Source organism: Phalacrocorax aristotelis, chromosome 21 (genome assembly GCF_949628215.1).
Source record: "Phalacrocorax aristotelis chromosome 21, bGulAri2.1, whole genome shotgun sequence".
NCBI classification, from domain to species: domain Eukaryota; kingdom Metazoa; phylum Chordata; class Aves; order Suliformes; family Phalacrocoracidae; genus Phalacrocorax; species Phalacrocorax aristotelis.
Genome location: NC_134296.1, coordinates 7,227,427 through 7,249,942, shown reverse-complemented (window position 1 = coordinate 7,249,942; position 22,516 = coordinate 7,227,427). Strand labels below are relative to the sequence as shown.

Genomic DNA, 22,516 nt, shown 5'->3' with positions numbered 1-22,516 from the left:
CTGCACAAATCATCTTTTGCCCTGTTGCAACCCGGTGGCTGAATCAGGGTACAAAGAAGCAAAACTTTCAGGGTATTTCCCAACCAGCGGAAGAAGCTGGGCAGAGGCTGTGAGGAGGGCGGTGTGGGGAGAACGGCCGAGGCCCTTCAGGAGAGAAACCTGGCAGAAAAATTAGCTACTCCTGTTACAAAAGTCCTATCAGCTCTATTAAAAAAGTGTGTATTTGGGTGGTGGGGAGAGAGAAGCACAAGCAAAAAAGGTAAGGGAACACAGCACTGGAAGAGGGCGGGTGCCAGAACTTCACGCTAACCTGAAACGTGACGCGCACCCTGTGAAATACAGATGCCCGAGTACAAGTTTATACATCTGAGGAAGGCAGTTTGTATTCATTAGTGTCTCCTTCCTTCTCCAAACACTGATGGAGCTATGAGTAACAGGCGGTGCAGATACGCTGCTCAGTGTGGGGAAGACAGTGGTAGGAGCAGGTGGTCTGATGGTTTTGCATAACTTAATGAAACGTTGGCCATAACTGATGACGCAATCCCCATTAAGTAAGACAATAACAAAAGACTAAAAAAAAAATAAGAGCAGACACATTCTTGACTCAGCCTTAAAAACTGTAGACTGTAATCATGGATTTGTATTTTGTACAACAGCAGAGGACATCAGGAAAGACAGAACACAAAACTTCAGGGTTTCTTTTACTCATTACGGGAAACAAGGTTCAGGCAAATTTTTCCTTTAAACAATGTATTATACACTCAGCAATTCTCTAATTTCCCAAACTGCCGATGTTTTCACAGTTAGCAATTTCATTTGAAATAATCATAGAATTATAGAATCATAGAATCATTAAGGCTGGAAAAGACCTCTCAGATCATCAAGTCCATCCCCCTACCCAACACCCCCAGGCCTCCTAAACCATGTCCCCACATGCCAGGTCTACACAGTTTTTCAACCCCCCCAGGGATGGTGACTCCCCCACCTCTCTGGGCAGCCTGTGCCAGGGCCTGACCGCTCTGGCAGTAAAGAAATGTTTCATCATGTCCAGCCTAAACCTCCCCTGACGCAGCTTGAGGCCGGTTCCTCTCGGCCTGTCACTGGTGACCTGGGAGCAGAGACCAGCCCCCCCCTCACTCCAGCCCCTCTCAGGCAGCTGCAGAGAGCGAGAAGGGCTCCCCTCAGCCCCCTCTTCTCCAGGCTAAACCCCCCCAGCTCCCCCAGCCGCCCCCCAGCACACTTGTGCTCCAGACCCTGCCCCAGCCCCGCTGCCCTTCTCTGGACACGCTCCAGCCCCTCAAGGCCCTGATTGTCCCGAGGGGCCCAAACCTGAGCCCAGCATTTGAGGTGGGGCCTCCCCAGGGCCGAGCACAGGGGCCCCATCCCTGCCCGGCTCCTGCTGGCCACCCCAGTGCTGACACAAGCCCGGGGGCTGGTGGCCTCCTTGGCCACCCGGGCACTGCTGGCTCATGCCCAGCCGGCTGTCAGCCAGCACCCCCAGGGCCTTCTCTGCTGGGCACTTCCCAGCCCCTCTGCCCCAGGCCTGGGGCGTTGCCTGGGGTTGGTGTGACCCAAGGGCAGGAATATATTCAGAACATTTAAAAAATCATACCTTGGCATAAAAGATCTCTCATCAGTGTTAGCAGCCCTACTGAAGATTTTTCCAGGCTCCCAACAAGGGACTGAAAAAAAAAAAAGAAAAAAGAAGAATTAATCATTTTTCAAATGACACCGTATGCAAGCATCAAATCTGCTCTTTATGGTTTCAAATCAAAACATGCCTGCAACAAAATTTGCTCTTTGCTTTATCAGTGGAGCTCTACACAATTTCTGAATACAAATTACCCTAAAAACAAGAACTCCAGCACAACTTAACCTTGCCGCTAGGACAGTGAAAGATGGGGGCGGGGGGCAGGTGGAAGCCAACAGCAAACCACAATTTCTATTTGATTATGTAATTTAAAAAACGCATTACAAACTGGTGTTGCAGTTCAAGTAAATCAGAGGAAAACGACCTCTCTTAGGTGAAAAAGTAAAAATCAAGCTCACAACTGTGAAGTTCACATTCACGTTTAATACAGGACTGCACTGGCTTTTGGAAGCGGGAAATAAAACTTGTCCCTGTGCCACACAGCCTCAGCTCAGCCATCCAACCTTTCATATCCAGTGACAAAGCTTCAGTCTGAGAACAGAGTAACCATGGCCAACGAGCCTCGTACTCCAAGAGCTGCAGCACATCCACCGCCCTGCTTGGGGCGGGCTGGGCCAGACGCCGCCGAGCTGCCGAGCCGAAACGCTCCCACACCCCTGGCCCGGCAGCAGAACTGCTGCAGCAGCGCACGACCACGCTCCAGCTCTGTCCTCCTCACCTCCCACCAGCCAAGGCAAGGGCTGCTCACCCTGACGCCTCGTTGGCTTGAGATTTCATTCAGGAGCACAGGTTCCTTGCGGGTTTAGAGCGCTTTTCCCCCTTTTTTTCTAATTAGAAATTTCAAGTTCCTGATTTTTGTCTACCAGATTGGATAGCAATAAAATACAGTCCACAGACATGGAAGGAAAATATTGCTGTCACAGGGAGGACTTCTCTCTTATGCACTGTTTTCAAATCATTACTTAAATAGCTTGTCTGTTGTTTTCTTTACATCAATTTTTACTGGATGTATGCAAAGTCGCCACTTCTGTCCCCAATCCCCTGTACCTGCTAGTTGATGACCACATTTGCAAAAATTTCACGCACTTTTCCAAAGTCTCACCTTTCGTCTTTCCTCTGGCAATGCCTCCTACCTCGACACCGTGGATTTCATCCCCAAATATATATCGGTGGCTATCCTCCCTCCAATTCTGACCATTCATTGTTCAGCTAACCCAGGGTGGGAATTTTAAAGAACAGTTCAATGACCAACTGCTACTGAAAGTGAACAGAATCTGGGCTGCCACATCCCTTCTTCCAACCTACTTGAAACTGCCTCCCTGTGGCCTTTGCACCTGCAGCAACCGTGCCTGCACCAGCATGGGAAAGCATTGCCCCAGAAACCTGGGGAAATGCGTTTCTGAAGAACAAGCCACAGATTACAGATCAGCAAAGATATTTAAATAACTGAGTCAGTACTAAATGAGTCAGAAGGCCACGGCTGGCCCAGGAGGTGAGAGGGAGGCAGGGCAGAGGGGAAGGCATCTGCTCCTCCGCAGCTCCCACTTGCTGCAGCGAAGCTGCTCGGGCAGGCGCTGGCGTTACGGGGCAGCTGAAGCGGGGCTGGAAACGCCACGGAGGGCACTGGCTGCGCTTCCGCTGCGCTCTGAGCACACGTCCGCCAGGTAGGTTTAAACAGGTGCAGCCACTTTTTAAACAGATTACAGACTCCATCCATTCTGACAAACTGGATTAATCAAGCCCTCACCGAAAGTCGGCTGCTATGGATCTCCAAGAGCTCAGGAGCTTCCTCCCTCTCCAGGCTCTTTACTCCTTTCTCCCAGTTTGCGTGTCCCACAACGAAAAGACAACCTTTTCCTGCTGGAGAGAGGGGCACTGCTTAAGTCCAATCGCCATGTTCCCTGTAGACTTTTTTTCCCTAATACACTCCACACAAAACTTCACTTACAAAAGAGAAACTGAGGTCAGCCTAACCCTGCTGGAGGTGGTATCAAGTTTGCAACGCATTTTCAGAGATGAAAACATAGCACTTTCTGCTGCCAAGAAGGCAGGAGCAAGCCAGCTACGCTTCAAGCAGCCCAGGCCCCTGAGCGATCACAAAGGGGAGAAGCTGTCACTTGACCACCCACAGTCAGCATTGCCATGATAAAATCCAAGGACTGCTGCATCACCTACAAAGTAAAAATTATTTTACGGAATCTATTAGGTTTCTTTCTTGTAAGAAACATACAGTGCCTGTGCCACTGTGTCGTGCCGTGCCGAGCGGCGCCATCTCGGCAGCACACCTCTGCGGAGAGGCTGCGCCACACGCCAGTGCCAGGCGTGGTATCGCCACACGCAGGAAACAAGCATCAGGCGCTGATGCTATCAGAGCCTCTCTGAAATGAATCCGACATCCTGTCCCGTACCTCTGCAGCCCACGCACGAGCCCAGCCGTGCCCCAGCCCCCGCAGGATGGAGCGGGACAGGCCATCCTCCCAGCCCTCCCTGGGCGGCACGGATGTCATGCACATCATGTTACTTGAAGGGCGTCTACAAGCTGTGATAAAAGGGGAGAGCATGGAGGTGCACCCAGACGGGGGATGCAGCATCTCGTCGGTCCTCGAGAGCAGGACAAGCCCCAGTGCCACCATCCCTCTGCCCTCGTAACCCTTCTGGCTCCTCGTCCGCCTACTTTAAAAGACAGTAGTACTTGCAGCGTCACAGCCCTTTGCTCAGTAAGACTGAACTTCAGCAGCAGCGATATTTCAAACAGCAATCACACCCGTGGCTACACCCTGCTATGACAGGCGAAGGGTCCTCAGCCTGCAGCACCAGCTACACCAAAGTCTCTGTTCACTACTAAAAGCCTATGGCTCCACATCCTTCTCTGGCTTTGGAGCAGCAGACCAACAGCCGTCGAGAAGTCTGCCAAGCAAGCGCTGTGTTGCAGGAAGCCTTGTATTTTGCTTTTCCCGGCTGATCCCAGTTCTGGCTCTCCCAGGCCTGCCCGGGGTGGAAACTCACGCCCGCCAACTCCCGAGTCGGCATCCTGGGGAGCGCAGGCTTACCCCCAACATCCATGGGCCTTCACTAACAGGCAGCAGGGTCCCGTCCTGTTCGCAGGCTTTGCCCACATAAGTAAAGAGGTGGAAGATGAGGTGGTATTTCCCGATCCGCAGGCAGTGCGCTCAGCCTGCGAAGCCAGCACTGCGGGGGCACGGCGAGGCAAGCCCTTGGAAAGCGCCCCTGGTCCTCCAAGCCCCAGATGAAATGGTCTGGCTTTACGTGGCTACCTGCTGTTTCCAAGAGCATTTCTGAAAGCTTCCAAGGGATAAAAGAAGCAATTGTTCCCCTTTTAACACTAGAATCATAGTAAGTTTGAAAACACAAATTACTAGTTTTTGTTTAAAGTTGTTGGTTTTTTTGTTTAGCAGCTCTGCATCCAACCCTCCAGAGCCATGAGCATGGGCCACCTTGGAACCACAGAAATCAAAGTGTTGCAGAAGCAGATAATGAAGTTGTAATAATCCTCATCAAATATTTTTCCAAATACAATGGGAAGTTACTCTACAGCAAAGCAGAGTTCATTCAGGCAGCTCTGGCTGCAAGCACTTGCTTGGATCCATTTTATATACATCTGAAACCAGGGATCTTCAGTGAAAGTGCTGTCACAGTCTCAGCTCTAGGACTGAAGACAGATGACAACTCAGCAATGCAGACTGCATTTTCACTCAAGATGCACCTCACACAGCCCTAGTTTAAAAAAGGGCAAGAGAAAAGGAACACCAAAAAAAGCGAGGCACGGCACGAGCACGCACCAAACCACAAGCCTCAGTTCCTAGAGACAACATGAAATGGCCTCTCAAGGTGCAGCTTCTACAGCCACGTGCTGTTAACCCGACACATATTTGCTCTCTTGCTGTTCCCTGGAAAGATGCACCGTGGTGCCCCTGGGATAGAGGGGAGAGGGGCAGGGAGCAAACACCACTCACCCTGCTTTAGGGAAGAAAAAAAGGGAATAACCTCCTTTGGAGCGCTGGCTTGCTCATCACCACACCTCCCTTTTTCTAGCAGCTTGATTTTCACATGCGGAAACAGAAATGTTTAACATTTCCAAGGGGAAACGTGCTGTCAGCATTTTACAGATTTGGGAAAGAAACACGCGGACGTCTGCGTGAACTCCAGCACCTCCCGCCTCGGGCTGGCGGCATGACCCCAGCAGCCATCGCTTTCCCATTTCCCCGAGAGAGGGGCAGATTCTTGGGACGCTACAGCCACACGTCTCAGTTATTTTTACCCTGACAGTTAAATACTGAATCATGGCTACTATAAACAAACCTGTTTAATTTTGAACTTGTAGATGTTCATCATGCCAGTTTAAGTTACTATAAACCAGGCCATGAAAAGGGGTGGATTTTTTTTTTTTAAATTGTCTACTGCACATCGCTCAATACCCCATCAAAATCCCTTCATTACTCACAGCCATGTCTGCAAAACAAACTCAAATCCAGCACTTCTGCAAAGGAAAGATTTACGAGGATCAAAATCACACTAAAACTGACAGATCCCTCCACAATTAAAAAAACACCCAAATAGGAAGAATAATACAGCTGTGAAAGCTGGAAACATGTAGCCCGGGGCTCTACCCTCGGCTTCGCCAAGGACCGGCTCTTGCCAAACCGTGGGCTGCGAACTGCCAGCGGCACCGCGCCGGTTCGGCTGCCCGGCCCCGGCGCTGCCAAACGACAGCTCCACTCACCATCTGCTCCCTCATTAGTTATTTGTTATACACCATGTTCTTGGATATTAAATTACTGAATGAAGTCAAAAGCACATTAAATACTTCCCTAATATTAATCAAAGCTGTCAGCAATTACGCAATTCTTACATGCGACCTGCGGGAGGAGGGATGGTGGATCCCAAATGAAAGGGTGTTTGTCTGCAAATTGCACAATTAATTAACAGACACCTTCCCTAAAAAGCAGTGAGACAAACACCGCCAGAGACTTACCCTGTGAGCTAGCATGGAATTTACTGAAATAATAAAAATCACTGCCACTGACTCACTTGCCAACTCCCCTCCCCAAGGCAGTCAATGTCTCTGTCTTTAGGGTACACAGAAAACCTCCTCCACCTTTCCTGAGGCCATCAACATCAGAAAAGTGAGAGAGAACAAAAAAAAAAAGACAAGACTAAGCAGAAAGGAGGACTTCAACGTGACTTTAAAGCACAATTAGACAAACTTCCTTTCACACGATCTTCAGAGCCTGCCTATTTTGTTACTCATTATCACTGCGGTGTATCTGACGCCCAAGCCAATGTATTTCATGTATTAACATTATGTGTAAAAGATATGTGCTGTTACATTATGGCAGGAATCTCACCCTCAATTTTACAATTTTAACAGTAAAACCATTTCCACTGACTGCTTTCAGCATCAAATCAAATACAAATCAAGGCGAGAGGAGTGTAACTGACTGTAGGCACAGTCTCGCTGTAGGGTGAGTCACTCCCCCGCCGCAGAGCAGTGCTGGTTCTGCACTACACATCCACTCCTCTAGGTTTATAAGCTTTTGTTCTCCTAAATTCCATGCAGGCCAAAACCCGAGTTATTTCTTGTAAAAACAAGGAAAACATTTTGGTCCCGGGCAGGAACTGGCACTGCCTAATTGATCCATTTTATACTGCGGTAACAAGACGGGTATTTTGGACCACCAAGCACACCTGCTCCTCGGGGAAGCTGGCGTACGCCGAAGAACTGAAGCAACTCCTAAGCAAGTTCCAATTCCCTGCAATAAGACGTGGGAATTTAATCTAATCCTGAAACACTACTGTGCTAAAAAGCATTTTTATAAAGTAACTATAAACTGAATTCATGGCAATTAGTGAGAAGCGTAACAATATTTCAATATTGTAACATTCTAGTATTTCCAAGACATAACTTTCACCAATAATTCTTAAATTTACAAACAAGGTAGCAACATTTTAATAACATACCTTGTCCAAGTGAAAGGCAATCACAATTCAGTAATTTAAATTGAAATACATTCTTTTTTCTGTTTTCAAAGTACTAGATAAAAACAAAAAACCACAGCAAGAAGCACATGCAAAAAATAAGGCTAGTGACAAGCCCAATAAGCAAACAGGTATTTGAGAACACAGGAGAAAAACGTTTTTCTGAGGTGTTATTTGAAGTGTTCAGCCAGAAAAGGCGAGAGGCCAGCCTTCAAATCTTGCACACATCCATTCTCCAAACCTCCAGTCCCGACCGTGTGCTCCTCTGAACCACGTCCAGATCGCCGCTTTCTGCGTAATTTCACATCTTCCGCAGCGTGTCGTGAAGGTTACTGATGCAGGGCCAAAGCCATAAAAGCCTGGGCTAAGAGTAAAGTCCTCTAGCAACAGCCTTGTCCTTTCTGACTTAGCGTTGTGCTCAGCTGGCGCTTTGAGCAAATTAACTACAGCGCGCACACACGAGCCGGAGAAACAAACTTCTCTGCAAACGGCAACAATTCTGTAATTTGAAAAAGTTATTTCATGCACAAACGCATTGAGACTGACCTCCCTCACTCTATGATCTTTTCTGTAACCAGCCTCATGCTGAACTTGCAATTTTAAATATCATAATGTTAATTTCTACGGAAGTGACTGCCTACCTACTCATTTCAAATTGCTCTGCTACAGAAGCACTCCGGGCAAGGAACAAGTCCTTTGGGCAGCTAAAGCTTGCCACGCTGAAACGGCTAATTTATTTTTTGTCCTATTGGTCTGCATTTGCAGAAAGTCGCTAGGGACATGTGCCAGACAGACAAAGACAGGGGGAAGGAAGCCAGAAGCAAAACTCAAAGGCCAACACACACTGCATCCCCGAATTAGAACAAAACGCTACGTCACTCGCTGTAATTGGCAGCCTCGCCGCCGAACGGACTGCAGCACTGCTGCAAATTTAATACTAATGAGCACTGATCTGCACACAGGGGGAAGGAGATCCACCTAAATGGGGCAGATTTAGGAGAAAAGAGACTTTTCTCAATTATACATATGAAACAGTTTAATAGGAAGCATCGTGTGGCCACATCACGGGAAGAGAACGGCGGTGCATCAGCCAGCCAGTGCCTGCAGCAGGCGGCCGGCGGGACAGGTCCTCCCAAGCAACACCGCGGCCGCGCTCAGCCATTTCTCCTCTTCCCATGTCGAGCCACTCGTATTTTCGGCAGAGGAGTTCTTGATGGTGTTTTCAGAAGACGAAAAGAAAAATATTTCCTTTCCCCTTTCCTCGTCAACAAAACACATAAAAGTTAAAGGGCATAAACATTAGACATAGAAGCTGCTCGTGGGACTTCCTCCATCTGCCGTCTACCACATCCACAACTTGCCACTGATTTTTAAGTCCTATACATTTTTTTTCTCCATTTTCTTTAGTGGAAAAAATGTCCTGACCTTTTTTAACCCAGATTAAATTCCAGACAGACTCTAGGAGGCTCAATCATAGCAAAACACCAACTACATTATACTTGGTAAGAATAATTTGTTGTGCTGATAGTAGCTTGGCAACGTTCTTAACTATGTTCTTCCTGGTTTACATAATTAGAGTAAATAAGTGACATGAGGTAGGTAGATTGTCACTGCCACTTTAGCCTGCACTTTGTTTTACTTCTGCAGTAATAGTGACCAGACGCTGGTGACAAAGCCCAGGCACTGGTCTCTGCCGGGGACTGGAAGCCAGTTTGTCCTTATTTGGCCTCCAGCATCGAATCTTTGGTGGAGAAACCAATAGAGCTTCCTCCCAGTTAAGGTTTCTTTGAAACTTCTTGAAAAAAATTGTAGAGGTTTAAACTGCTCTTCAAACGCATTTCTACCCATCAGCGACTAATTCTAGTATTAGGCCTCTAAAAACAGGCCATCTGTTAGCATGGACCAGTGCCCAGCTCTTCAGGAGACTGGGCTAACTTACAAATTCCAGAAAATATTAAGATTCCTTAAATCTTACTGGCAAAGCTGCAATGATCAGCTCATGTGTATACACTGGATTCGACCGTGTAGACCCATCTAAAGGTCAGGTTTGCATATGCAGCCTAGAGATTTTCACTGCCTTAAAAATTTACTGTTTAGCGCGCGTCAGCCACAAGCAACCAAAACACCCACCGTTCCCACGCAACTGCGGCTAATTAAACGCCTGTTTTAACAACGATTTTTTGAATGAAAAGCCCCACTTACCATCTGGCCACTTATTAATACTACATTGTTTATCAGTTTAAATAAAACCCCTACAGCAATGAGTATCCATGTGATGAGTACTTAAACACAGTTAACGATGGATGTATTTTAGCCCAGTAAAGTAGAACAATACCTCTTGAAACGTTCTCACGGCAGATTTTAAAGGTTGATAGGAACATGAATAGCAGTAAGTTAATGTACTGAATTAACTTTAAATGGAAAAAGTAACAGTTTCATTACTTTTTATAAAGAAATTAAGTTATTTCATATGGTACTTAATCCTTCAGTATTTAGCTTGGTTCCTTAATGATGCTTCCTGGAACCTGGGGACAGAAGGGGGTGGAAACTGAATTTTCTGTTACAACAAAAATTAAGTTTTCTTCTACGTGAAGATTTTAGCTGAAGGAATATTCAAAAATATTATTAACACTTCAGGGCTGGAGCCTGAAGGACATCACAGCGAGAGCTTTCAGGCCAGGAGGTTTGAGAACCGAACCACTGGCAGAGCTGACCTCTGCACTGGGGCTTCTCTGAAGTTGTAAACCCTCCTCAATCTGCCAGGCCTAAAAGGGCAAAACTACTTTGACAATTCATCTTGGAATTTCCTTTATGGAAAATAAAAGGTGACGCTAACCCCCAAAGGAAATAGCTCTGATAGTTTAAATCAGTTTTATATGAGCCATTTCAGTATTTATAGGTCAAGCTTGATTACAACCAAAATAGATTATTATACAGCTGTCTCTAAACAACAGCAACAAGAAACACCCCGTGGGCAGTCGGACTCCTGCTCCCAGAAGAGACGCTATGTTTAACTCCCAAGGAAGGGAGGACACATCCTACAGCAGCTAACAAGATGAGCAACACTGGCATCAGCCAGCTCTTCCCCTCCACCTCAGGAACAGTACTCAAACAGGAAGAAAGAAGCATTTTTTTTAATGTGTCTTGAAATGATAAGAGGTAAGGTGATAGGAAAAAAATCTCTCCCATGTTAGTATGCAAACTGGATCAACATATGGCCTGGAGACAGTCAGTTCTACACTCTGAGCAAGACCTTAGAACACACCACTCTTAATTTGAATGTTAATTGCCGTTACCCGCCATTTCTGTGCTTTCCGTTTTGGTTAGGACACCCTTCCATTGAAGCTAAAACTCCCATTCAACTCTTTTTGCTAGAGGAACCCTACAAATACAACATCAGCCGTACAAACGCACGGGTACTACCGCCACTGGTTTTAAAATAGACTTAGGAACTTTTTTAAACTTCTGCCCATACAGATGCAGTCCGTATGAACTTGGCATGAAAAGGACAACACGAGAAGCCTCAGCCTCCCAGCTCTGTAGGCATGACTTAGTCTGACACCTGCTAATGGCACGCTCAGCTACTCTCCCACCCTGCTCAGGCTTGCTTTAGTGCTAAATTGACTTCTACTTGATACCGTGTTTTTGATGAGGGTTTAGAGCAAACAGTCCATTTAACAGCTAGAGGCTACAAAGCACTGAACTTACAGAATAAAGGAAAAGACCTGCTTTCTCAGAACCAACACCATTGAGGAAAGTGCCCAGAAGCATTAAAGGGTCTGTTTCATCATTTTAAATGAGATTCCTGAAAAAGCTTTATTCTAAATTTGAGCACATTCTAGTGATCAATATGCCATTGCAGCGTATTCACAAACCAAGACGAAGCTGTAATAGTATTGTAATCCCTATGACTTTATGAGAGATCTGATGAGTTAAAAACCCTAAATGCATGAATATTTCATGAGAAAGGCTGTCTGGAACCATCTCAGTCTGTATCTTTAATCTTAATGTTATTTTCAACTACAATTAGTGTTATAATCCAAAGCAGAAAGAAACAATTGGCTTGTTTTACCTTCACCTGTATTTCTTTCATAAATCCACCAAGATGTCTGTTCTTCAGGCCTGACGCCCAGTAACAGTTACCCAGCACAGTGCTAACACATCGAATCTCAGGGTAGAGCAAGATGTGCTGGAATGGGACCACTTACGCAAAAAGGAGAATTGCACCAGAAATAACCTTACCCAGTGAACTATGATTTACTTTAAACTATCACATGGTAGGTGGCGTATAAAAGATATTATTCTGCACGTCAGCTGTCTGTAATGAAAGTTTTCCTCTTCTCAGCAGCCCCTCCCTACAACTTCAGTTTATTTGCATTTGAGAAAAGAATATGACAGAAAAAGCAACCTAAAAGGCACTGCAACCAATTCATCCAGCCAAACTGCTCCTCCCACATACTCGGTGCTTTCCAGAGTAAGGGTCTGCTTCCAACTAATAATGTCAAAAACTTGAGAGATGCCCGATTCCAGATGGATTATTCACTAATAGTGGTCTTCTAGAAGCACGGAGCGCTCCCAGCTAGAGCCATAGATGCTCAGAGCTTTTGAAGAGCAGACTTCATAGCTATGAGTTCACACACAGTACCCCAATTTAAATATGACAAATTCAAATTTTTTCAGTATTAGAACACTCCAGAACACAGCATCATTGGATCCAACAAATATTTCAACAGAAACCCCCAAACATTCCAGCCAGCCTTGAATTTGCAGTTCTAGCCACTCACAAGTGAAGCGCAACCGTCTCTTCTGCAACGCTCCAGCAAGCGGCCCTTACGCAACACAACTGATTGACCAACACGCTGGGTGCTACCAGTTGCAGCGCATTTCCAAAAAGCAGTCTTTTCCATTAACTTTTGACAATTACCTAGTACAGAATTGCTCGTCCTACTCCTCACGTGAGCGTATGAAGCACCAAGGCAGCACATATTTTGACTGCCTCATTTAAGTGATTAATAAAGATCTTTTTCAGCCATAACACACCCACTGCCATGGACATACCCAGAGCTCGTTTTAGTGCCCCAGATGGTTTTAAATACTTTCCATTTATCAGTATTCAAAATAAATAACAAACCACAATGACCCAGGCCACCTGCTCAACAGGACCAGTATTGCCTTCGTTCCCCATATTTTCGGTCAAACACAGTGAAAGAGCACGAAAGGCAAGGCAACCACCTGCAGCCGTGGGCCGTAAGCAGCCCTGGAGCTTTCTTTTTTTGCAGTTTGTCTTACATTACCTGCTTCTTCCCCATTATAAAAGCCCTGTGGAGGGTGAGACTTTCCCCCCAGATACAGGGTTTTGTTCCTCAAAAGAAAACAAACCGCAGTTTTCCAAACATACCAAGGTCTGCTTTTGTCAGCATCTGGATTTCTCAATCCAAAGAATTAAATATGTGCTTTCACCTAGGTTCACACCGAGCCACTGCAGCCGCACTGAGGAAGTGCCTGTTCAGGTATAGCAGGTATTTCCCAACACCCAGCACCCAATACTTGCTGGACCACTCACAGCACGGAGCAGCAACACACATCAAAACATCGTCTTCATGTGGCCACATTCACATTCACGCAGAGCCACCCTACCTGCCCCAGCCAGCTGACACGGTGAGAAAGGAGCTCTGTTACGCCCTGTGGACTACTATCGCAGGAGAAACAGAAACAACAGTTTTAAATCTCACCTTTAACTAGAGGTACTGGCTGCTGCGAGTGCAATCTGCAAAGGGAGAACTTACAAAACCCAAAATGATTGGTGATCAAAATTAGGGAAGGTTTCTGGTGTCCCATTTCTTCCCACGCACACCTCAAAGGATCTTCCCACAGAAGATGAATGCAACTGAAGTTTAAACACACCATTTCTGATTAGGAATGTAACCCTCGGTGCCTCCTCCCTGAACACCACCCATCTTGCCACAGCCTCCTCATTTCAATGTCTTTAAATGGACTGCTTCAGACAACCTTAATTATTGCAGTATTTGCAAGGGGAGAAGTGATCTCTGAGCAACCAGTTTCTGTCCCATTCAGAGCTTTGGAGATCAAAACTTGTTTCACACCAAACCTGGAAGTGAAATTGCATCAGTAGGTTGAGCACCAGAACAAAGTGCTTCCGTGTAAGTACCAGGTGCCAACAGCTGAGCAGGTACATGCTGCGTCCTGACCGATGCTCCGCTGTCACCAGGGTCTGTACGGCTTCCCCCTGCACTCCCCTTTCTTCAGAAGGGAGCTCAGAAAATAGGCATTAATGAACAAAATCATCACTGTCACAGGGAAGAGCAGGAAGCTTCTAATAATGAGCCACTTCGCTCCGAATGGTTTCAGTCAGCCAGCAGACCTGCAAAACCAGCTCACCGATGATGTCTTAACAGGCACCAACACAACAAGCAAAGCTAACTGAAAAACAGGCAGTGAAGACCTTACATCTGTAGCAACAGAAAGGCAGCTTGATATAAACTCTCATAAATGCAGGCTGTTCCTTGCAAATAACAATCCATTACCACTGAGGACAGAAAGCAAATATTCACCTATTTATCCACCATCCAGAAGCCGCCGCAGGTCATGTTCTTCCCAGATGCAAGAGGCAAATCAGACAGCCACCACGTTACCTCTGCTACAGCCCCAGCACAAGACCGACAGAAGGACGCTGCCCTAAGTCAGACATAGTCAGGAACTGCAGTTTCTTGTTCTCTTTGCAACTCCTTCCTCTATCAGTCAGCGGTACTTGCACAACCTCACAGTGAGTCAGAGCAAGAAGCGATCCGGTTGAAAACTACAGATGTATTTCTGGGACTAGCTCACAGTTTTCAGCTAGCTAAGCTCCCTGAGTTACCTCAACATCTAAGAATGCAAGTATGAGAGCAAGGGGGACACTGGGGTGTGTGACTGCATTTAGCCACCATGAAACCACAGCCTGAAGCTCTGCCCACTGGGGCTCTCACCGTGTCTCACCCACTCTAGCAGGTAACGCAACCGTGCCATGTAAATGCGGTGAAACAGAGGGTAATTCGGATTGTGATGGATCTCCAAAGGTCTCTGCTACAACCCCCTGCTCCAAACAGGGCTAGCTTCAAAGTCAGACCAGGTCACTCAAGACCCTGCCCAGTCAAGTTCTGTGGGTCTCCAGTGACAGAGACGCCAGAAGGTCCTGGGCAGCCTGTTCCAGTGCTAAACCGCTCCCACAGGCACAGTCATCCTTGCTTTAACTGACATTCCCCTTGCTGCCACTCGTCATCATGGCCTCTCGTCCCTTCAGCGTGCAGCGTTGCCTCTTCCTTGCCACGGCAGGCTCCAAGAGGCAGGCAGTGACACATCTGGTGACACATCTGTGGATGCTGAGGTAAACCCAAACTCACACCACAAGGTTTCAGAGCTACCTTGCTCATCCACGAACAGCTTCTGTCAAACATTCTCCATTTCCTTTGCTTCTAACACTACAAGGTAGACTGATCTTAACAGGCATGAAACACCTACTTTATGCATCATACCACATATAATTTGAAAAAAATCTTTTCTTTTGTACATGGAGGACACTATCTACAGAAACCTAAGTTTCCTACTCTGCCCTCGGGACTGTCACCCACAGCAAATCCACTCTGACCTTGGAGGATGCTTTTTCACAGCCTGCTCTGACACCTGAGCAAAAGGAAATCAACTCAAAGCACACTCAGCTGGAGCCTCAAAGCTTACATTAAAGCCATTTAATCTTGTTGTTGCTTTCAATCCTGGTGATACTCCATGACACACAATTAAAACATCATTTTTTATATACTATAACCAGGTTCCTCCTAAAAATTTAACATTATTGAAACAAATGCTGTGTTGAGCGCCAGGTCCACTAGCTAAACAGCAACCTTAAAGCACATAATTTGCATTTTTTAAAAACTCAAAGGCATGGCTAGGAAAACCAGTCTGTACTCTGAAGTCTTGTCTATTTTATAAATCAAAAGAAACCATGCATTCTGGAGAGCTTGTTTACATATAAATCCTGAAATCTTAAGGAGAAAGTTGGACTAGATGAGCCTTGTAGGTCCCTTCCAACTGAAATGTTCTACTCTGTTCTGAAAGAAAAAGGCTAGATGCACCCAAGGAATCTGTAGTACTTATGCTATAGCATTGGTTTCCAGAGAATCAGTCAGGAGGAACACCTAGCCAGACTTCACCCTGTTTGGGCAACATCACACCATGGAGTTCAAGCCCTTAATTTGCTTTCTGGTCCCCGAGTGATCCAACCCTGAAGATGCCAACCCCCTACCGAGGGGGCTCCGTCCTCAGACCGCCGGGACCTCCCTGGAAGGCCGTAGGCAGGGGCACAAATACAGGCAGTAAAACAACGGCAGGGAACACCTCAGAGCAGAACCGGTCATCGAGCTAAGGCCAGTGCACGACAACCCCACGCCAAGTCACTCGGAACACAGACTGGTCTCACACACAGATCTAAACTGCATTTGGTCTGGACTATGGAAGGATATTTAAATAAGTTATCATTCCTGCACCAACTTTCATAGGAGTATAGGACTTCTAGGGAAGAAAGCTAAAAGCCACACTGCAATCCAGAATTAATGTCATATGGCTAGGTACTATTTTTTCAACACATAATTCACAATTATATATGCAGGCTAAGCAACGGTTATTTCTATTTCAACAAATTTGTATAAAAAGTTTACCCACAGATACTTTACATTAGATAATTTTCTTTTATATCCTTCTTACTCAGAAGCTATTAATGAAAGTATATCTTCTTCACACTTATTTTAATCCTTTCTCTCCTGGTATATTATTTCAACAGTTCCTCATTTAACCAACACAGATTTTTATTTTTTTTAATTCTAATATTAGTGTTGGAGACACTAAACTGGATCAGTCAGACTCCTGCTTGGTTCTTGCTTCCAAGTGTTCCTGAATGCTCAACAATAAAAATTCAACAATGGGAAAGCAAAGGAGTTAAATCTATGACTTGCCTAAGGGCTCTAATCTTATTGAACAACTGCAGAGGGTGAATAACCTACTACTACTTCTAACTGTACGGCTTTTTAATAAAAAAAAAAAAAAGAAGTCAACCCTTCTGGGAAATGTTTTACCCATAAAAATTGAGCCTCTCCTCTTGGACTGCCCAACACAATCTATCATCTGTATATGTAGGATTGAAATAAATTAATCTTCACAACTTTATGCTCTATTTAACCATTTCCATTAACTGAAATATACTGACCTTGATTATATTTGCAACACTAGCAGTGGAAAGCATATTGTACGTTCAGTCTGCTGAATGACAGCCGGGAGCTAATACAGCTGCAGTCTCATTCCAACCTGCGCTTTATGAACAAAAAGCTAGGGCTTCCTTTATCCTCTCCGTACGTATGATGCTGGGATATAATCCAAGGAGAAACCTGTTTGAGAGGTGATCTTTTTAGGACACTAATTCACACCCAGAAAGCAGTCTAGGAACCTGAATAATCTCAAATCCTGGCTGCCACCAGACCTGAGTACTGCAGCAAATAGAACACCTCGCACAAGTTTTAGGATCTGAAGAAACTGGATCAAAGAAGATAGCTCAGCAAGACTACCTTTTCCTTCCAGCTTTCTAACATCCTTACCTATCTCAGCCATTAGGTGTCACGTTTCCAGGTTCAGAAACTTTTGCAAACTGTGAACACAAGTGCCCAAGTAAAAATTTGACCCTAGGATTTATGAGCAACCCTTTAAGAAGATGCTGTCACTAAAATTTTGTTTAATTTCCTATTACCTATTAAATCAATAACTACTTCAGAGCTCAGCATAAAATGAATTCAGGCTGTCCTCTAACCACCGTCCCTACTATCTCCTCTTAAAAACAAAAACACATCCAAACCAAAATTCACCTCAAATCAAGGCCAAAAACAACAAAAAAAAACAACAACAAAAAAACCCACACCACAACCCAGCACTTGACCGAGTTTTAAGAGTTAGGTGTCTCTTCAATCTGCTTCTGCAGAATTAAACACACAAAGCTACCGGACTTGCTTGATGTTTGACATTAATCTAGCTCATCAGAAATTAAAAGAAAGCGATAAAAGCAGAAGTCTCCCATATTATCCTAAAAAATAAAGTATCCTAAAAAAAAAAAAGCCGGGCCCAGCTGACCAAGGCCAGCAGCGCTCTGCTCAGCTGATTTCAGCAGGGCTGAAAGCAACACTGGACCCAGGGGAATTCTGAATTTCAAACAGCTACAAAGTAAAAAAACATTTCAAATATAAAGAGTGAAGATTTGAGCTTCATGTATGTTCAGAAGATTCACTTCCTTTTCTCTAGTATACACAGATAACATGTTCCTGTTCTCAGAATATTAGGATTCCTCTTTATTTTTTTAAGGCCTCTGTGAAGTTGCACAGAAGCAATCTGTTCTCTAAGTCCAAGTTCAAAGTGCCACTGAGTACACCGTGCATGTGCATGGGACGAGAAAAAACACTGCAATATATAGCACAAACAAACGTTTAAAGTTGTTTATGCCCAAGACTACGATTCAATATACAATTAAAACTTTTATGTTAGAGTATGTCCACGTTACACCACTGCTATCTAACTGCATTTCATTTTTTACTAACAAGCCTCAGATGGGATGAGCAGCCATGAAATGTATCACAAATAGTCTATGTCTGTATTTGCTGCTTATGGTTTCAAATATAAACCATTTTGATAAACCGTGTAAACATCAGTCTCCAAATCAAAGCATTAACGTGTCACTGGAGTTATACTGTGCTAGTAATTCAGCCACTTTTGGCACGCAGTCCTCTCAAAACCTTCAGCGGAGCTACTTACCCTAAAGACCCACACGAGGGCCAAGACACGCGATGACGGACACCGCTCTTAGCTCCTTTGAGTCTCCAGAATCACAGGTCTCGGCTCTGCCAGCTCCGGCTGGGCCTACGAAACACCATCGAGGTTTCTTCTGCACCATACCCGGCCCCTTGATCACACCAGCTACACCCTTCCGGACATGGTCTCCTACATTTACAAAGGCCATAAGAAATATCTGCTTTTACAAAGTATAACTCACTTTCCTGTGGATGATCTTAGCCAGACAGAACACAAACACTCCTCTCCTCCTGGTGTGTAGAAAACACTGCGCATGAAAACAGATTATTTTTAGAAGCAGTGTATGCGAGCACAGCACTTCCTGTCGACTCCACCTTTCAGAACGACACACACATTTTCATCCTCATTTCCAAAACTAGGATTTCACAACTTCAGCTACCCGGCACAGCAGAGAGAAGGAAGGGACAATCTGCTGAGAACCGCAGTGACCGTTTCCCCGTTTCTAACTTGGCATTACAAACTTGTGTTGGAATATGCCGTCAGCCTTCAGGCAATCGCATCAATAAATCGATGGCTTTTTTTCTGCCACAATGACGAACAGAACATTAAATGTTTTTATTTATTACACATATCTTTTCCGTAGCAACAGGATGCGTACACGGCATTCCCAGCGTAATGAAGTCACTATAGCAACGTGATAATGATGTCAGGATAATCGGACAGCATTTCATACTTGGGACATGGTGAACCACACCGCTTCTATAAATTAAAGAAGTTGCGGATATCACAAAGGCAAGGGAGCTCCATCTAAAACTTCCCTTTAAGTTGCCTCATTCGGGATAACTTCTCACTAAAGGCACACACCTTTGACTGCTAACGCACTACTCTCTCTTTGTCCATAGCTTCATCTGTTACTGCCAAAAGTCTCACGAATTCCCACATTAAAAGCCTTTCAGAATCTGAGGGATCTGCTAGCAGCAGTGGGAGCTAATAACACCCTGTTTCAGTAAGGAAAAGTAACGACAAAGATCACAACAGTGAAACATTTCAGGCAGACAGCCACTCTCAGCTAAGCAGCCAGTTCCTCAATTTAACTCTTCAAATAATCTGGTGTCTCTTTTTACGTGGAGCAATACCACTACTCAGACAGAATTACAAAAGCAACACTAATTATAGAGCGCTGATACAATACTCCGAAGGCAGACAGGCGTTTTCAAGTCAAAAAACTACTTTAATAAATACTATCTACCTCGTTAACCTACTGAAACTCAGCGTTTTCATGGTTTGCCCTTCCTGTTTGCAGCTCTTTCCGAGTTGTGAGCAAAGCAAAACCCAAGAGCCAATTCCAGTTCTCTGTTGGTCGGTATCGACTCGGCGTGTCCAAACCGTAACCCTCCCACCGAGAAGGCTTTGCAGAAGGCCTTGCACAAAAAGCACCTGTACTGTAACTCAAATACCGTAAGCAAAGACACTGATTAATAAAAAGTACCTAAACACAAAAGTTTCCCTATGTGGAGAACAGCTTCTCTTTAAATTGTCGCTTTAAAACGAGTGAAGGCAGCAAAAGAAACCATTTCAGAGCCCAACTGGTCCGAGACAACGGCTCCCTGGGACCGCAGGATGAGGGCGGACCAGCGCGTTGCTCGCACGGCTTGCGAGGGGCTGCTCAGCGCCCGCTTCCAACACCGAGCCGTCCCCTTGGCCTGCCTCATCCCACCTGCCTCCCGCCCCAGGGCTCCTGCCGTCCGTGCGGGGCAGAGAAGCAGGCGGTTGGCGAAGGCTGGCCCTCGCCCGCCGTCCGCCCTCTCCCTTTACCTCCAGCGGTCTCCGGGGAGGGCACCCATGAGCTTTTTTGCACCCCTCTGCGCCTTCGGCCCCTGCATCTGGGGGAACGGGGAGCCGGCGCACACCTGACTCCACGAAACGCCAGAAGAATTTTGGTTATTTCCCCAGGCACGGTGACACCCTTCGCCGCGCCGAGGGCCAACCGCCCCCGCCTCGGCCCCGACGCCTCCCCTCGCCCGGAGCCGGCGGCCCGGCGCACAAGATGGATGTCCCGCCGGGGACGGGGCAGCCCCACGGCCCCGGCCGGGGCCCAGCGCGGACACCCGCCGCCCCGCGGGCAGCCCTCCCGCGCGGCCGGGGCCGAGGAGAAGCCGCCTCCCCCTCGCAGCCGGCCGGGCTTCGCCGCGCCCCCGGGGAGGGAGCGCTCAGCCCGGCCCCGCCGCCCCGGCCTGGCGCCCCGGACCCCCGCCGCCGGACCCGCCCGCTCCCGCCCCGCCGCCGGGACGCGGCCCCGCGGCCTCGCCGTGGCCAGGCCCCAGCGGGGGCACCCGGAGCCGGCCCGCCGCCGCCACCTCCCGCGGGGTCCCACCGCGCCCGCTCCCTGCCCCGGCCGCCGCCGCCCCGCTCACCGCCGCCGCCCGGGGCCGCCCGCCGCCTCCCGCCGCCGCTGGGCTCGGGGCTCGGCTGCTGTGCGCGGCGGCGGCGCCGCGTCCGCTCCGCCCTCACCGGCCGCGGCCTGGGGAGGAGCCAGCGGGGCGGGCCGGGCCGGGCGGGGGCGCGGAGCCGGGGCGGCGGGAAGGGCCGCGGCCGGGGAGGCCCGTGGAAAGTTGCGGGCGGTGGCGGGGCCGGGACCGCCGGGGCCCCCTTACCCCGGCTCGGGGACCCCTGGGCCTCCCCGGCCCGGGGCACCGGCTCCTCGCCCGCCCCGCCTCAGGGCCGCCGCCGGCGGATGGAAGGAGGCCGAGCGACGGCAGCGGGTGACAGCCGGGGCCGAGCGGGCGATTAGGCCGAGAGCGGCTGCTTTGCAAGGGAAGGGGGGTGGCAGGGCGGGCGCGATGCCCGCGGCGGGACGGGGCTCGGGGGGTCCCGCAGGGCACCGTGGCATCGCTGCTGCGGGGCCCAGGACCCCCGCTGCACTGGGCTGCCAGCGCCTCGGCCACCGCGGCTGTGCTGCCTCAAACGCAGGACTTAACTAGAGCGTGGTGTTTTATTTAAAAAAAAAAAAGTCATTCCTAACATTGAAGTAAGATACATTTGTAATCAAGGAGAAACAGACGAAATGCAGCAAGAGGAAACAGCGCGTGTATCCTGATGCTGTTTTTATGCCACCTGGGGTTTGCGAGTGACAGCAGCCGTGCATAAAGGAGCAGGTCAGAAGTTCACCATAGCTGCTGCACAGGGTCTCATGATCTGTCAGACTGCTTCCTCAGTCCTAACAAACTGTAATTCAGCTATAAAATACATACAAGAAAAGCTAATGCTAACAGGTAATAAATTCCAGTCAAATTTTAAAAATTTTTTCTCATTCAAAATGTATAAATGCCCCAGGAAGAGCTAATTGCTTCCATGATTTGAATGCATAGCTCTGCATGAGCGTTACTTAAAATGCAGAGGAACATCTCCGTCGGCAAGCACGACATCACCTCATTACCCGGCCAGGGCCAGGGCGAGGACTGCAGCCACCGTCCCCGGGGACGCTCAAGGTGAGGCTGCAGACCAAGGAGTCGAGGTAGCGGCGTTGCTCCGCAGCAGGCAGCGCACCGGGTGCCCTCCCCAGCACTCGGCTCTCTTCACTTGCAAGACTTCAGGGACAGGAGCAGGAGATTTGCTGAAGTCTGAGGAGAGACCAGTAATATTTTTGCATTCACACTACCTTTTGTCCAGAGCTCCAACAAAAATGCTAAATATTACCTGTCTGGCTTTACAGATGAGGAAGCTAAGACAGAGAGATTAAATGACTTATCTGAAATCCCTAGCAAGTCAGTGGCTGGGAGGCAAATGCATCTTAGAGTACCCACTTTCATCCTCCTCTCAGAGAAAACCGTGCTCCAGTTCTCCCGCTCGCAGTGCCTGTGCGTGCAGTAGAAATAACACAGCGCAGAATTTTGCTTCCAGGTACAACTCGTGGCTGCTGATACTGATCTATAAATCCCTGTTCTTTATGGCTCAAGTCCTAGCAAGGCATATCTCCTTCCCCAGGGACCACCGTGCTGGGAGCGAGCAGGTGAATCACTGTTTCTTAAT

The 22,516-nt window shown here is 47.5% G+C and overlaps 1 protein-coding gene across 6 annotated transcripts in view; it reads right to left on the bottom strand.

The window, feature by feature from the left end:
* RAP1A (RAP1A, member of RAS oncogene family) overlaps positions 1-21,005 on the bottom strand; it is a 42,160-nt gene extending 21,155 nt beyond the window's left edge. The window contains exons 1-2 of one of the 6 annotated variants that reach the window (XM_075115852.1): positions 20,902-21,005; positions 1,613-1,682 (exon numbers count right to left, since the gene is read on the bottom strand). The gene's annotated coding sequence lies outside the window, so the exon portion shown is untranslated. Of the gene's footprint in view, positions 1-1,612; positions 1,683-14,220; positions 14,435-18,490; positions 18,799-20,302; positions 20,606-20,901 lie in introns of those variants that run through there. The other 5 variants (XM_075115856.1, XM_075115853.1, XM_075115854.1 and 2 more) reach the window with 5 other exon arrangements.
* Between the last annotated feature and the right edge of the window lie 1,511 nt (positions 21,006-22,516).